Source organism: Schistocerca serialis, chromosome 1 (assembly GCF_023864345.2).
Source record: "Schistocerca serialis cubense isolate TAMUIC-IGC-003099 chromosome 1, iqSchSeri2.2, whole genome shotgun sequence".
Taxonomy (NCBI): domain Eukaryota; kingdom Metazoa; phylum Arthropoda; class Insecta; order Orthoptera; family Acrididae; genus Schistocerca; species Schistocerca serialis.
In genome coordinates this window covers 474530619-474546341 of record NC_064638.1, presented here as the reverse complement: position 1 = coordinate 474546341, position 15723 = coordinate 474530619, and the positions used below count along the sequence as shown (strand labels likewise).

The following is a 15723-nucleotide window of genomic DNA, read 5'->3' as shown; positions in this document are numbered from 1 at the left end:
AGCAATTCTCTTAGGTTGTTCGCAGATGATGCTGTAATTTACCGTCTAGTAAGGTCATCCGAAGACCAGTAACAGTTGCAAAGCGATTTAGAAAAGATTGCTGTATGGTGTGGCAGGTGGCATTGACGCTAAATAACGAAAAGTGTGAGGTGATCCACATGAGTGCCAAAAGAAATCCGTTGGAATTCGATTACTCGATAAATAGTACAATTCTCGAGGCTGTCAATTCAACTAAGTACCTGGGTGTTAAAATTACGAACAATTTCAGTTGGAAAGACCACATAGATAATATTGTGGGGAAGGCGAGCCAAAGGTTGCGTTTTATTGGCAGGTCACTTAGAAGATGCAACATGTCCACTAAAGAGACAGCTTACACTACACTCGTTCGTCCTCTGTTAGAATACTGCTGCGCGGTGTGGGATCCTTACCAGGTGGGATTGACGGAAGACATCGAAAGGGTGCAAAAGAGGGCAGCTCGTTTTGTATTATCACGTAATAGGGGAGAGAGTGTGGCAGATATGATACGCGAGTTGGGACGGAAGTCATTAAAGCAAAGACGTTTTTCGTCGCGGCGACATCTATTTACGAAATTTAAGTCACCAACTTTCTCTTCCGAGTGCGAAAATATTTTGTTGAGCCCAACCTGCATAGGTAGGAATGATCATCAAAATAAAACAAGAGAAATCACAGCTCGAACAGAAAGGTTTAGGTGTTCGTTTTTCCCGCGCGCAGTTCGGGGGTGGAATGGTAGAGAGATAGTATGATTGTGGTTCAATGAACCCTCTGCCAAGCATTTAAATGTGAATTGCAGAATAATCATGTGGATGTAGATGTAGATGTAGTCCCCCCCTCGGATCTCTGGGAGCAGTTTGACGTAGTAGAGAAACTAGAATATTTGAAAAGGGAAATTCACAGGTTCATTCTAGATATAGGTTGGGAGGGGTCAGTGTTGTGAAATGGAAAAAAGATATGGAACTCTGGCCAGACGAGTATAGAGTAAAATCAACATCAGCAAGAAATCGTACAACGGGAGTAGGATTCATTATGAATTCCAAGGTAGAGCGGAGAGTGAGGTACAGTGAACAGTTCGGTGAAACAGTTCTTGTCATCAGAGTCGACAGAAAACCAACACCGACAGCAATAGTTCGCTTATACATGTTGACGTCACTAGTTGAGGATGAAGAGACAGAGAAAATATACGACGAAACTGAATGGGTAATTCAGTACATAAAGGGAGACGATAATTTAGTAGTCATAGGGGACTATGGAAACCACTTCATTAAAGACACGTAACGTGTATCCACAGGACATGTGGCCTGTAATTGAAGAAGTGTCATGATGATCTCTCCATTGGCAAAAGATTCCGGAATAGTCCCCCACTCGGATCTCCGGGAGGGGACTGCCAAGGGGGAGGTTACCATGAGAAAAAGATTGAATAATCAACGAAAGCATAACGTTCTACGAGTCGGGGCGTGGAATGTCAGAAGCTTGAACGTGGTAGGGAAACTAGAAAATCTGAAAAGCGAAATGCAAAGGCTCAATCTAGATATAGTAGGGGTCAGTGAAGTGAAGTGGAAGGAAGACAAGGATTTCTGGTCAAATGAGTATCGGGTAATATCAACAGCAGCAGAAAATGGTATAACAGGTGTAGGATTCGTTATGAATAGGAAGGTAGGGCAGAGGGTGTGTTACTGTGAACAGTTCAGTGACCGGGTTGTTCTAATCAGAATCGACAGCAGACCAACACCGACAACGATAGTTCAGGTATACATGCCGACGTCGCAAGCTGAAGATGAACAGATAGAGAAAGTGTATGAGGATATTGAAAGGGTAATGCAGTATGTAAAGGGAGACGAAAATCTCATAGTCATGGGCGACTGGAATGCGGTTGTAGGGGAAGGAGTAGAAGAAAAGGTTACAGGAGAATATGGGCTTGGGACAAGGAATGAAATAGGAGAAAGACTAATTGAGTTCTGTAACAAGTTTCAGCTAGTAATAGCGAATACCCTGTTCAAGAATCACAAGAGGAGGAGGTATACTTGGAAAAGGCCGGGAGATACGGGAAGATTTCAATTAGATTACATCATGGTCAGACAGAGATTCCGAAATCAGATACTGGATTGTAAGGCGTACCCAGGAGCAGATATAGACTCAGATCACAATATAGTAGTGATGAAGAGTAGGCTGAAGTTCAAGACATTAGTCAGGAAGAATCAATATGCAAAGAAGTGGGATACGGAAGTACTAAGGAATGACAAGATACGTTTGAAGTTCTCTAACGCTATAGATACAGCAATAAGGAATAGCGCAGTAGGCAGTACAGTTGAAGAGGAATGGACATCTCTAAAAAGGGCCATCACAGAAGTTGGGAAGGAAAACATAGGTACAAAGAAGGTAGCTGCGAAGAAACCATGGGTAACAGAAGAAATACTTCAGTTGATTGATGAAAGGAGGAAGTACAAACATGTTCCGGGAAAATCAGGAATACAGAAATACAAGTCGCTGAGGAATGAAATAAATAGGAAGTGCAGGGAAGCTAAGACGAAATGGCTGCAGGAAAAATGTGAAGACATCGAAAAAGATATGATTGTCGGAAGGACAGACTCAGCATACAGGAAAGTCAAAACAACCTTTGGTGACATTAAAAGCAACGGTGGTAACATTAAGAGTGCAACGGGAATTCCACTGTTAAATGCAGAGGAGAGAGCAGATAGGTGGAAAGAATACATTGAAAGCCTCTATGAGGGTGAAGATTTGTCTGATGTGATAGAATAAGAAACTGGAGTCGATTTAGAAGAGATAGGGGATCCAGTATTAGACTCGGAATTTAAAAGAGCTTTGGAGGACTTACGGTCAAATAAGGCACGAGGGATAGATAACATTCCATCAGAATTTCTAAAATCATTGGGGGAAGTGGCAACAAACGACTATTCACGTTGGTGTGTAGAATAAATCAGTCTGGCGACATACCATCTGACTTTCGGAAAAGCATCATCCACACAATTCCGAAGACAGCAAGAGCTGACAAGTGCGAGAATTATCGCACAATCAGCTTAACAGCTCATGCATCGAAGCTGCTTACAAGAATAATATACAGAAGAATGGAAAAGAAAACTGATAATGCGCTCGGTGACGATCAGTTTGGCTTTAGGAAAAGTAAAGGGACGAGAGAGGCAATTCTGACGTTACGGCTAATAATGGAAGCAAGGCTAAAGAAAAATCAAGACACTTTCGTAGGATTTGTCGACCTGGAAAAAGCGTTCAACAATATAAAATGGTGCAAGCTGTTCGAGATTCTGAAAAAAGTCAAAAGGGAGAGACGGGTCATATACAATATGTACAACAACCAAGAGGGAATAATAAGAGTGGACGATCAAGAACGAAGTGCTCGTATTAAGAAGGGTGTAAGACAAGGCTGTAGCCTTTCGCCCTACTCTTCAATCTGTACATTGAGGAAGCAATGATGGAAATAAAAGAAAGGTTCAGGAGTGGAATTAAAATACAAGATGAAAGGATATCAATGATGCGATTCGCTGATGACATTGCTATCCTGAGTGAAAGTGAAGAAGAATTAAATGATCTGCTGAATGGAATGAACAGTCTAATGAGTACACAGTATGGTTTGAGAGTAAATCAGAGAAAGACGAAGTTAATGAGAAGTAGTAGAAATGAGAACAGCGAGAAAGTTAATATCAGGATTGATGGTCACGAAGTCAATGAAGTTAAGGAATTCTGCTACCTAGGCAGCAAAATAACCAATGACGGACGGAGCAAGGAGGACATCAAAAGCAGACTCGCTATGGCAAAAAGGCATTTCTGGCCAAGAGAAGTCTACTAATATCAAATACCGGCCTTAATTTGAGGAAGAAATTTCTGAGGATGTACGTCTGGAGTACAGCATTGTATGGTAGTGAAACATGGACTGTGGGAAAACCGGAACAGAAGAGAATCGAAGAATTTGAGATGTGGTGCTATAGACGAATGTTGAAAATTAGGTGGACTGATAAGGTAAGGAATGAGGAGGTTCTACGCAGAATCGGAGAGGAAAGGAATATGTGGAAAACACTGATAAGGAGAAGGGACAGGATGATAGGACATCTGCTAAGACATGAGGGAATGACTTCCTTGGTATAGAGGGAGCTGTAGAGGGCAAAAACTGTAGAGGAAGACCGAGATTGGAATACGTCAAGCAAATAATTGAGGACGTAGGTTGCAAGTGGTACTCTGAGATGAAGAGGTTAGCACAGGAAAGGAATTCGTGGCGGGCCGCATCAAACCAGTCAGTAGACTGGAATGAGATTTTCACTCTGCAGCGGAGTGTGCGCTGATATGAAACTTCCTGGCAGATTAAAACTGTGCGCCCGACCGAGACTCGAACTCGGGACCATTGCCTTTCGCGGGCAAGTGCTCTACCAACTGAGCTACCGAAGCACGACTCACGCCCGGTACTCACAGCTTTACTTCTGCCAGTACCGCGTCTCCTACCTTCCAAACTTTGCAGAAGCTCTCCTGCGAACCTTGCAGAACTAGCACTCCTGAAAGAAAGGATATTGCGGAGACATGGCTTAGCCACAGCCTGGGGGATGTTTCCAGAATGAGATTTTCACTCTGCAGCGGAGTGTGCGCTGATATGAAACTTCCTGGCAGATTAAAACTGTGTGCCCGACCGAGACTCGAACTCGGGAGAGCTTCTGCAAAGTTTGGAAGGTAGGAGACGAGGTACTGGCAGAAGTAAAGCTGTGAGTACCGGGCGTGAGTCGTGCTTCCGTAGCTCAGTTGGTAGAGCACTTGCCCGCGAAAGGCAAAGGTCCCGAGTTCGAGTCTCGGTCGGGCACACAGTTTTTATCTGCCAGGAAGTTTCAGTCAGTAGACTGATGACCAAAAACAAAAAGGGAGACTGGAATGCGGTTGTAGGGCAGTAAATAGAGGAACGGTTTAAGGGAGAATATGGGCTTCCTAGTAGAAACGAGAGAGGAGAAAGACTAACTGAGTTCTGCAGTAAAACTCAGATAGTAATGGCGAATACTCTATTCAAGAATCACAAGAGTAGTAGGTGTACTTGACAAGGCCGGAGGACACTAGAAGACTTTCGTTGGATTGCATCACGGTCAGGCAGAGATTTTGAAGTCAGATATTGGATTGTAAGGTGTATCCAGTAAAAAATATATGTAGACTCAGATCACATTTTTGTAATTATGAAGAAAAGGCTGAAGTTGACCAGACTAGTCAGGAAGGATCAATAGGCAAAGAAGTAGGATACGGAAGTACTAACGAATGAAGAGATACGCTTGAACTTCTTTAAGGCTATAGATATTGCAATAATGACTAGCTCAGTGGGTAATTCAGTTGAAGAGGAATGGGCATCTTCAAAAGGACAATTACAGAAGTTGGAAAGAAAACTATAGGCACAAGGAAGGCAACTGCGAATATACCAAGGGTAACAAGAAATACTTGAACTCATTGGCGAAACAAGGAAGCACAGAAACGTTCAGGAAATTCGGCGACACAGAAATACAAGACACTTAGTAACGGAATAAATGGGAACTGTAGGGAAGGTCCACCAGAATGGCTGCATGAAAAATGTGAAGAAACCGAACATGAAATGATTGTCCGAAGGACGACTCAGCGTATGAAAAGTCAAAACAACCTTCGGTAAAATTGAAAGCAAGGCCGTAACATTAAGAGTGCAACGGGAATTTCACTGTTAAATGCAGAGGAGAGAACGGACAGATGGAAAAAATACACTGAAGACCTCTATGAGAGGAATAACTTGTCTGGTGACGTGACAGAAGAATAAACAGGAGTCGACAAGGAACAGATTGTTGTGGATTGGCAAGACAGCCAACCCACTATGAGAGGAAGCCGAAAGGCACGCGTTTTAGCTCACGCAGGCTGGCGTGAGGTCTGGAACAGGTCAAGGAATTAGACTAGCAAAAAAGGACGTAGCTGTGGAATACTTAACTTTAATCCATAAATGGTGAACATCGCTCTTGACGGTACATGTTTTACAGCATCAATAGTAACTGGTAATGGCGCCTTGCTAGGTCGTAGCAAATGACGTAGCTGAAGGCTATGCTAACTATCGTCTCGGCAAATGAGAGCGTAATTTGTCAGTGAACCATCGCTAGCAAAGTCGGCTGTACAACTGGGGCGAGTGCTAGGAAATCTCTCTAGACCTGCCGTGTGGCGGCGCTCGGTCTGCAATCATTGATAGTGGCGACACGCGGGTCCGAGGTATACTAACGGACCGCGGCCGATTTAAAGGCTACCATCTAGGAAGTGTGGTGTCTGGCGGTGACACCACACAGATTAGAGCATACAGTATAAGAAATTAAAAAAGTTGCAGATCACTTAAGATTAAATAAGTGAGAAGGCATGGATAACATTCCTAAAATCATTAGGGAAATGGCAACTAAACGACTATTCACATTTTTGTGGTAATGTATGAGACTGGCGATATACCATCAAACTTTCGGAAAGCATCATTCACACAATTCCGAAGATAGCAAGAGCCGACAAGTGTGACATTCATCGCACAGTCAGTTAACAGGTCATGCAGCCAAGCTGCTAACAAAAATAATATACAGTGGAAAAGAAATTTGAGGATGTGACGATTAGTTTGGGTTTAGAAAAGATAAAAGCACCAGAGAGGCAGTACTGACGTTGCGATTGATAATGGAAGCAAGTCTGAAGAAAAGCAAGACACTTTAACACGATTTGTCGACCTGGAATAAGCATTCAGCAATGTAAAATGGGACGACATGATCTTGTAGTGCCCGCGTTGTTCTGAAATACTATGCAAAATTTCTTCAGATTGCAGTATCGTATTTGTCCACCGGAACGGGCAAGCGACTTTCAATTAAAAAGTATCCCCTGTACGTGAATACACATAATAGATATACGAGTGCACTCTGAAGATACATGGCTGATGACATATGGAAGTTTGGATATGGTCGTGAGTCGTACTCGGATAGCCTAATGGTAAAGCGACCGCTCGCGATGAGTGGGAAATCCTGGTTCGAGTCCCGTTCGAGTACAAAATTTTCCTTGTCATTCCATTATACAGCTAATGGTTACGCATATTCGCAGTTGCGAATAGATTTTAATGTAAAATGGCGCAAAACATTTGAAATATTGAGAAAAATAGGGGAAAGCTGTAGAGAGAGACGGCTAGTAGGCTAATACGCAATACGTACAAGAACCAAGAGAAAAAAACAATTGTGGGAAACCAAGAAAGATTAAAAAGAGTGTAAAGCTGGGACATAGTTTTCACCCCTACTGTTCAATCTATACATCCAAGAAGTAATGCCGGAAATAAACTAGAATATCAAGACAGGGATTATAAGTCAAAGTGAAAAGAAATTATAGCTAAGGTTCGCTGATGACATTGCTATCCTCAGTGAAAATGAAGAAGAATTCAGGGTCTGTTGAATGGAATGAACTGTTTGACGTGCACAGAATGCGGATTAAGAGTAAATCGAAGAAAAACGAAAGTAACGAGAAGTGCCAGAATTGAGAACAGCGAGAAACTTAATGTGAGAATAGTGGATCATGAAGTAGATGAATTTACGGAAATCTGCTACCTAGGCTGCAAAATAACCCATGATGGACATAGCAAGGCGGACATAAAAAGCAGATTAGCACATTTTTCCAAGAGGACTTTCCTGGACAAGAGAAGTCTGCCAGTATAAAACATAGGCTTCAATTCGAGGAAGATATTTTTGAGAATGTACGTTTGGAGCATATGACAATATTGACTTGAATACCATCTTTCAAATTCTAAGGGTGGCAGGGATAAAATACAGGGAGCGAAAGGTTATTTATAATTTGTACAGAAACCAGATGGCAGTTATAAGAGACGAGGGGCACGAACGGAAAGCAGTGCATGCAAAGGGAGTGCGACAGGATTGTAGCCTATCCCCGATGTTATTCAATCCGTATACTGAGCAAGCAATAAAGGAAACAAAAGAAAAATTTGGTGTAGGAATTAACGTCCAGGGAGAAAAACAGAAACTTTGAGATTTGCCGATGAGATTGTAATACCGACAGAGACAGCAAAGCGCTTGGAAGGGCAGGTGAACGAAATGGACAATATCTTGAAAGGAGAATATAAGATGAACGTCAACAAAAGCAAAACGAGGATAGTGGAGTACAGTCGAATAAAATCAGGTGATGCTGAGGGAATTAGAGTAGGAAGCGAGACACTTAAAGTAGTAAATGAGTTTTGCTACTTGGAAAGCAAAATAACTGATGATTTTCGAAGTAGGGAGGATATAGAATGCAGACTGGCAGTGGCAAGAAAAGCGTTTCTGAAGAAGAGGAATTTGTTAACACAAGTGTCGATTTAATGTCAAGAAGTCCTCTCTGAAAATATTAAACGGAGTCTAGCCATGCACAGTAGTGAAACATGGACGATAAACAGCTTAGACAAGAAGAGAATTGAAGCTTTCGAAACGTGGTGCTACAGAGGAATGCTGAAGATTAGATGGATAGATCACGTAACTAATGAGCAGTACTGAATAGAAATGGGGAGAAGAGTGGTTTGTTATACAACCTGACTAAAGGTAGAGATCGGTTGGTAGAACATATTCTGAGGCATCAAGGGATCACCAACTTATCAGTGGAGGGAAACGTGGTGTGTAACAATCATAGAAGGAGGCCAAGAGATGAATACCGTAAGCAGATTGCAGTAGTTACACGGAGATTAAGAGACTTGCACAGTAGCGTGGAGAGCTGCATAAAACCAGCCTCTGGAGTGAAGACCACAATAACATCAATGTGTGGAGCACAGCATTGTATGGTTGTGTGGAAAAACACGAATAAAAGGGAATGTAAGATTTGACACATGATGCTGCAGAAGAATGATGAAAATTAGGTGGACTGTATAGTGTTTTACCTTCTTTATTTCTTCTTTGGTGCCCCTGGTGTCGAAGTACTGGCTGAAAAAATAGAGGGTGGAAGTGCAGTACTGCCTACTGCAAATGTTGCAGCCAACAGTTACACATTTGCGTTTCACGGTTGTTTACTTTCACATTTCACAACCCCCAATATATGTATTTAATAAAGCCAGTGCACTATTATTTAATTTTCATAAGCCTCATTACTAGTTTTCAGGCGAACATCCACATACCGCTACAACAGTTTCCTGTTGAACATCAGCGAGCAGTAGAAACCTAACTACCAAGTTCACAGTTCTTGAAGAATAGAAAGGTACTTATGGAGCAGACACTGTCATTGTTTTAACACATGGCCTAATTGTGTAATACTTATTTCACAGCTAAGTTGAAGCATTGTAGTTGTTCTAACCAACACAGGTTTCTCATCTGAAACTCGGCCATGGACTGACTGTACCGGGACCAAAAATTGGGTCCTTATATTGCCTCACAGTAATAGGTGCTGAAACTACACATGGTTCGAAGTTAAATTCACAGAAATTACAGTTAAACTTAACTCATTAAATTAAAGGAATACATCGAAAAATTGGTTCTCTTTAACAGTTTCTTCTACTACAAGAGTTACGCTGAATTATTTGTTTAAATCATAAAATTAACAAATATCGTTATGCACACAATACTTTTGACGAAACTGGAAATTACTTTTGAATTAATTAAGGGCTGCCTTTGCTAACATGTTTTCGAATAGAGTCAAACAAATACTTTAAGAATACTATTAGTTCGTCTTCCAAATGTTTATAATTAGTATAGAATTTATATTTGTTTATGTGTTTACAATAGAATTTAAGTTACAAAACAATTACTGATTTCACCCTATAAAAAAAGGTACTAACTAGAAATTGTCGAAATAAAGTAGAAAATCAGTTTCATACATAAAACTAAGCACAAAATTAGATCTAGTGTTATATTCTTTAAAACTGAGGGCCAACCTTTTTCTTTTATGGAAATGCAGATTATACTCGCATATGTTAGCTGGACAATCAATGACCACAAGTGACACCAGCGAGTAGGTTAAAATCTACACACAGAGAAATATTACATACGAAATCTTATCAAAACTACCGTACATACGTTTTTCAAATTCCAACTTATATGTATTGGCCATACGAAAATCCTGATACAAAATATTTACATACTGTGTATTGTACATTTGCACAAATATCTGCAAGTTATACTTTTAATAAAAATTAGGCATCTTCATCATAAGTGATGTCCTTTTTGGATAAACAAGGATTATATTCAAAGATACATAACACTTTGTACAAGTGCTGTCTTGCTTTAAAAAGTTAAATAATCATAGATTGCAAAAAGTTAAATTACACTGTGCATTGCAGTTCACTTTAGACAGACAGAATTTTAGACAGAAAATTTCACTTGTTCAACCTCTAGTAGTCTTCACAAGCACTTTCACTCGTTTAATGAGCTTTAACACACTTTCTCACCAAGTTGTTCACACCTTCAACAGATCCAAGAGGCGGTTAGTTAGGAAATACACTGCTATCAGTTCCCTTGAGGTGGTTCTCCTCTGCCATAGTGCATGAAAAAAATTACACAAAATATCATACTTTAGTACATTTACTTTTACTTCTAACTTACATCTAAGAAAAAATGTTTAACAATAATGGGAAATAATAGTCATTACATCATAAATAAACGCATTACATAGTTCTCATAACATTGCAATAATTAGCACTAAAATCTACTGTAGTACAAATGGTGTGGACTAGTGAAAATTTAAAATCAAGTGCACATTACACTACAAAACATTGCTTTAAGTCATAACTGGTTAAACTTGAAAGAATTTTGTTTCTTTCCCATTTGCAAAATAGCAAAAACTCAAGACGTGCAGTAGCATCGATTTACTAATCATTATGTAATGAAAAGAGAATAGACTCACCATTATAAAACTTAATTACTACTCATATCAAAATTAAATGGATGGAAGTTGTTCCAAATCATAGCCCTACTTCTCTACTCAACTCTGAGCACTACTCTCATTCAACCAGAAAATTAAATCCTTACAAAACCAAAAAATGGTACCAAATTGTTGACCTGTCAGAAATATTCACATCAGTCTAGCACTACAGTTATCAGTTATCAAGCAAAATTACTTTTCTTCATCACAGTATTACCACTTTCAACTCATAATTCCTCAGAACACAAATATAAGTTTTTCAGATCACCTACAGATCCAATGATGCAGCATTATACAACTTGTACCTCACTAAAATATTGCTGTTAAGCTCTCATTCCCAGGTGCAGTGTCATGTATTGCACAATATACACAGTACCCAAAGTTGCCTAGTTCACAAAGAGATCTCAGTACAGTTACACCACATTTGTTTGCACGTAGTTAACTTTTGCGTTAATCATGTCTGTCAGCTCCATTGTTTTACTTACCTTTATTACTTCATTAACTAGTGGCGTGCATTCTCAAAAAATACCCCTACTGCAAAGACTGGCTCCCTAACCATTAATAACCTAACATTATTCATTGTTTTATTATTTCATAATTGCTTCATTATCTAATAAATAAACGCCTGCTCTGCTTATCTAATGCAAAATTGATTCTACTGAAAAACACTCCACAGTAACATATCCTTATGCTAAGGCAAACTTAGGTCTCATTACAGCTCAGACAAAAGTATCACTCTGAAAAACTGTATTTCACTGTATTCCATCTAATTGCTTAATATTCTAGCCAGAAGGGCGACGTACATACGATTCTTGCTTACTGTTTCCACACACATTACTCCAGGCAACTATGTTTATAGTTGGAATTCCTTAATGTTGGAAAAGGATGTACCATGTCACACTTCTATGGGTAGGTAGTTATCCCGATACACTGATTGCACTGAACACAATCACTTCTATTATACCACAAATAATATTAATACCTATTATTTAAGATGGTTTATACTGCATATTGTAGCTGCTGCTACACCCATGAGCTGATTACTTCAGATGTTAATTATCCTCCACATATGCTGACACCTTTCATTTTCAGTTTACCTTTCCTCTTTGTGGGGTAAGCATTATCACCACATAATGAATTCAATTCAGAATGTACAACCCCGCACTTGATTTGTTGCTGTTATACTGTGGACATGAAACCCATGCGTTGATCAGCTGTTGCACCACTGATCTGTAAAACACCGTTGATCACTGTTCAAAGTTTTCAAGTCCTATTTTATTGTGGTCACGTACAATATTCCTCACATCAGGGCAACAACTTTAGCGGTTCGCCTTCTTTGTTTCTTCGTTTGTTGCTCCTGGTGTCGACGTACTAGCTGAAATAATAGAGGGTGGAAGTGGAGTACTGTCTACTGTAAATGATGTAGCCAACAGGTAGACATTTGAATTTCACAGTTGTTAACTTTCATTTGTCACAACCCCTCGGATACACATTTAACATGGCCAGTGCACTATTATTTAATTTTCGATAAGCCTCATTACTAGTTTTCAGGCGAACATCCAAATAGTGCTACAATAGTTTCCTGTTGAACATCTATGAGCAGTAAAAACCTAACATAAAGTTCACAGTTCTTGAAGAATAGAAAGGTACTTATGGAGCAGACACTGTCATTGTTTTAACACATGGCCTAATTGTGTAATACTTATTTCACAGCTAAGTTGAAGCATTGTAGTTGTTCTAACCAACACAGGTTTCTCATCTGAAACTCGGCCATGGACTGACAGTACCGGGACCAAAAATCGGGTCCTTATATCGCCTCACAGTAATAGGTGCTGAAACTACACATGGTTCGAAGTTAAATTCACAGAAATTACAATTAAACTTAACTCATTAAATTAAAGAAATACATCGAAAAATTGGTTCTTTTTAACAGTTTCTTCTACTACAAGAGTTAGACCGAATTATTTGTTTAAAACATGAAATTAACAAATATCATGATTTAAACAAATAACGAAATTATCAAATATCGTTATGCACACAATACTTTTGACGAAACTGGAAATTACTTTGGTATTAATTAAGGGCTGGCTTTGCTAACATGTTTTCGAATAGAGCCAAACAAATACTTTAAGAATATATTAGTTCGTCTTCCAAATGTTTATAATTAGTATAGAATTTATATTTGTTTGTATGTCAACAATAGAATTTAAGTTACGAAACAATTATAGATTTCACCCTATAACAAAAGATACTAACTAGGAATAGTCGAATTAAATTAGAAAATCAATTACATATATAAAACTAAGCACAAAATTAGATCTAGTGTTATATTCGTTAAAACTGAGGGCTAACCTTTCTCTTTTATGGAAATGCAGGTTATACTCAAATATGTTAATGATAATAAGTCAGAAGTGGAAAAAAGAATTTTAAGGAGGAAGATGGCAATACAAGAGCACTCCGTCTTCAGGCCACAAGTGGTCGATCGGGACCATCCGACCGCCGCGTCATCCTCAGTTGAGGATGTGGAGAGGAGGGGTGAGTGGTCAGCACACCGCTCTCTCGCTCGTTATGATGGTTTTCCTTGACCAGAGCCGCTACTATTCGGTCGAGTAGCTCCTGAGTTGGCATCACGAGGCTGAGTGCACCCCGAAAAATGGTCACCCATCCAAGTGCCGGCCACGCCCGACAGCGCTTAACTTCGAAGATCTGACGGGAACTGGTGTATCCACTGCGGCAAGGCCGTTGCCTTGGCAATACAAGAGGCGGAATAAAATTATCCCGGCATGCTTCGTCACAACTGATAATGTAAGAAATGAGGAGGTACTCTGTAGAATCGGCGAGGAAAGGAATGTATGGAAAATACTGACCCGAAGAAGGTACAGCATGATAAGACATCTGTTAAGATATCAGGAAATAACTTCCATAATACCAGATGGAACTGTAGATGGCAAAAAATGTAGAGGAAGACAGAGGTTCAGGGCACTCTCTTGTCATTGTGGTGGGAAGCCGCCCCTACATAACGTGTATCCACAGAACATGTGGCCTGTAACTGAAAAAGTGTCATGATGCTCTCTCCATTGGCAAAAGATCCTTGAATAATTCCCCATTCGAATCTCTGGGAGGGGACTGCCAAGCAGGAAGTGACAATAAGAAAAAGGCTGAATAACCAACGAAAGGGTAACGTTCTACGAGTCAGAGCGTGGAATGTCAGAAGCTTGAACATGGTAGGGAAGCTAGAAAATCTGATCAGGGAAATGCAAAAGCTCAGTCTACATATACTAAGGGTCAGTGAAGTGAAATGGAAAGAAGAAAAGGATTTCTGGTCAGATCAGTATACAGTAATATCAACAGCGGTTGAAAATGGTATAACGGGATTGGATTCGTGATGAATAGCAAGATAGGGCCGAGAGTGAGTTACTGTGAACAGTTCGGTGATACAGTTGTTTTCATCAGAATCAACAGAAAACCAACGCCGACAACATTAGTTCGCTTATACGCGTCGACGTCACATGCTCAAGATGAAGAAACAGAGAAAATACACAAGCATACTGAATTCAGTACGTAAAGGGAGACGAAAATCTACTAGTCATGATGGACTGGAATTCGACTGTAGGGCAGTAAATAGAAGAAATGGTTAAAGGAGAATATGGGTTTCGTAGAAGAAACGAGAGAGGAGAAAGACTAATTAAGTTCTGCAATAAAAATCAATTATCAATAGTGAATACTTTGTTCAAGAATACAGGAGTAGGAGCAATACTTGACAAGGCCAGGGGATACGAGAAATCTTTCATTGGACTGCATCACGGTCAGGCAGAGATTTCAAAATCCAATATTGGATCGTAAAATGTACCCAGCAGCAAATACAGACTCAGATTACAAAGCGGTAGTGATGAAGAGTAGGCTGAAGTTTAAGAGATTAGTCAGGAAGAATCAATACGCAAAGAAGTGGGATACAGAAGTAATAATGAATGATTAGATACGCTTGAAGTCCTCTAACGTTATAAGGCTATAGATACAGCAATAAGGAGTAGCCCAGTAGACAGCAAAATTGAAGAGGAGTGGACATCTCCAAATAGGGCAATCACAGAAGCTGGAAAGAAAAACATGTGCACAAAGAAGGTAACTGCGAAGATACCATGGGCAGCAGAAGAAATATTTCAGTTGATTGGTGAAAGGAGAAAGAATAAAAGTGTTCAGCCAAATTCAGGAATAAAAAAATGCAAGTCACTGAGGGATGAAATACATAGGAAGAACAGGGAGGTTAAAATGTGAAGAAATCGAAAAAGAAATGATTGTCGGAAGGACTAACTCAACATATAGCACAGTCAAAAAAACCTTCGGTGAAATTAAAAGCAAGGGTGGTAACATGAAGACTGCAACCGGAATTCCACTGTAAAATGCAGAGGAGAGAGCGAATAGGTGGAAAAAGTACACTGAAGGCCTTTATGAGGGGGAAGATTTGTCTGCTGAGATAGAAAAAGAAACCGGAGTCTATTTAGAAGAGATGGGGGATCCAGTATGAAAATCAAAATATAAGAGAGCTTTGGAGGACTTAAGTTCAAATAAGGTAGAAAGGATAGGTAAAATTCCATCGGAATGTCTAAAATCATTGGGGGAAGTGGCAACAAAACGACTATTAACGTTGGTGTGTAGAATGTGTGAATATTGCGACCTACAGCCTGACTTTCGGGAAAATAGCATGCACACAATTCCGAAGTCTGCAAAAGTTGAGAAGAGCGGGAATTATGGCACAATCAGCTTAACAGCTCATGCATCCAAGTTGCTGACAAGAATTATATGCAGAAGAATGGAAAAGAAAGTTGAGGATGTGTTAGATGACGAAAAGTTTCGCTT

General features: G+C 39.9%; 1 protein-coding gene and 1 non-coding gene across 2 annotated transcripts in view; both read right to left on the bottom strand.

Annotated features, from left to right (window-relative positions):
- Positions 1-15723, bottom strand: part of LOC126457718 (uncharacterized) — a 173686-nt gene that overhangs the window by 27676 nt on the left and 130287 nt on the right. The gene's annotated exons all lie outside the window — the stretch shown is intronic.
- On the bottom strand, positions 4357-4431 carry Trnas-cga (transfer RNA serine (anticodon CGA)). Its single transcript has one exon. It is a non-coding gene; the product is annotated as a tRNA-Ser (tRNA).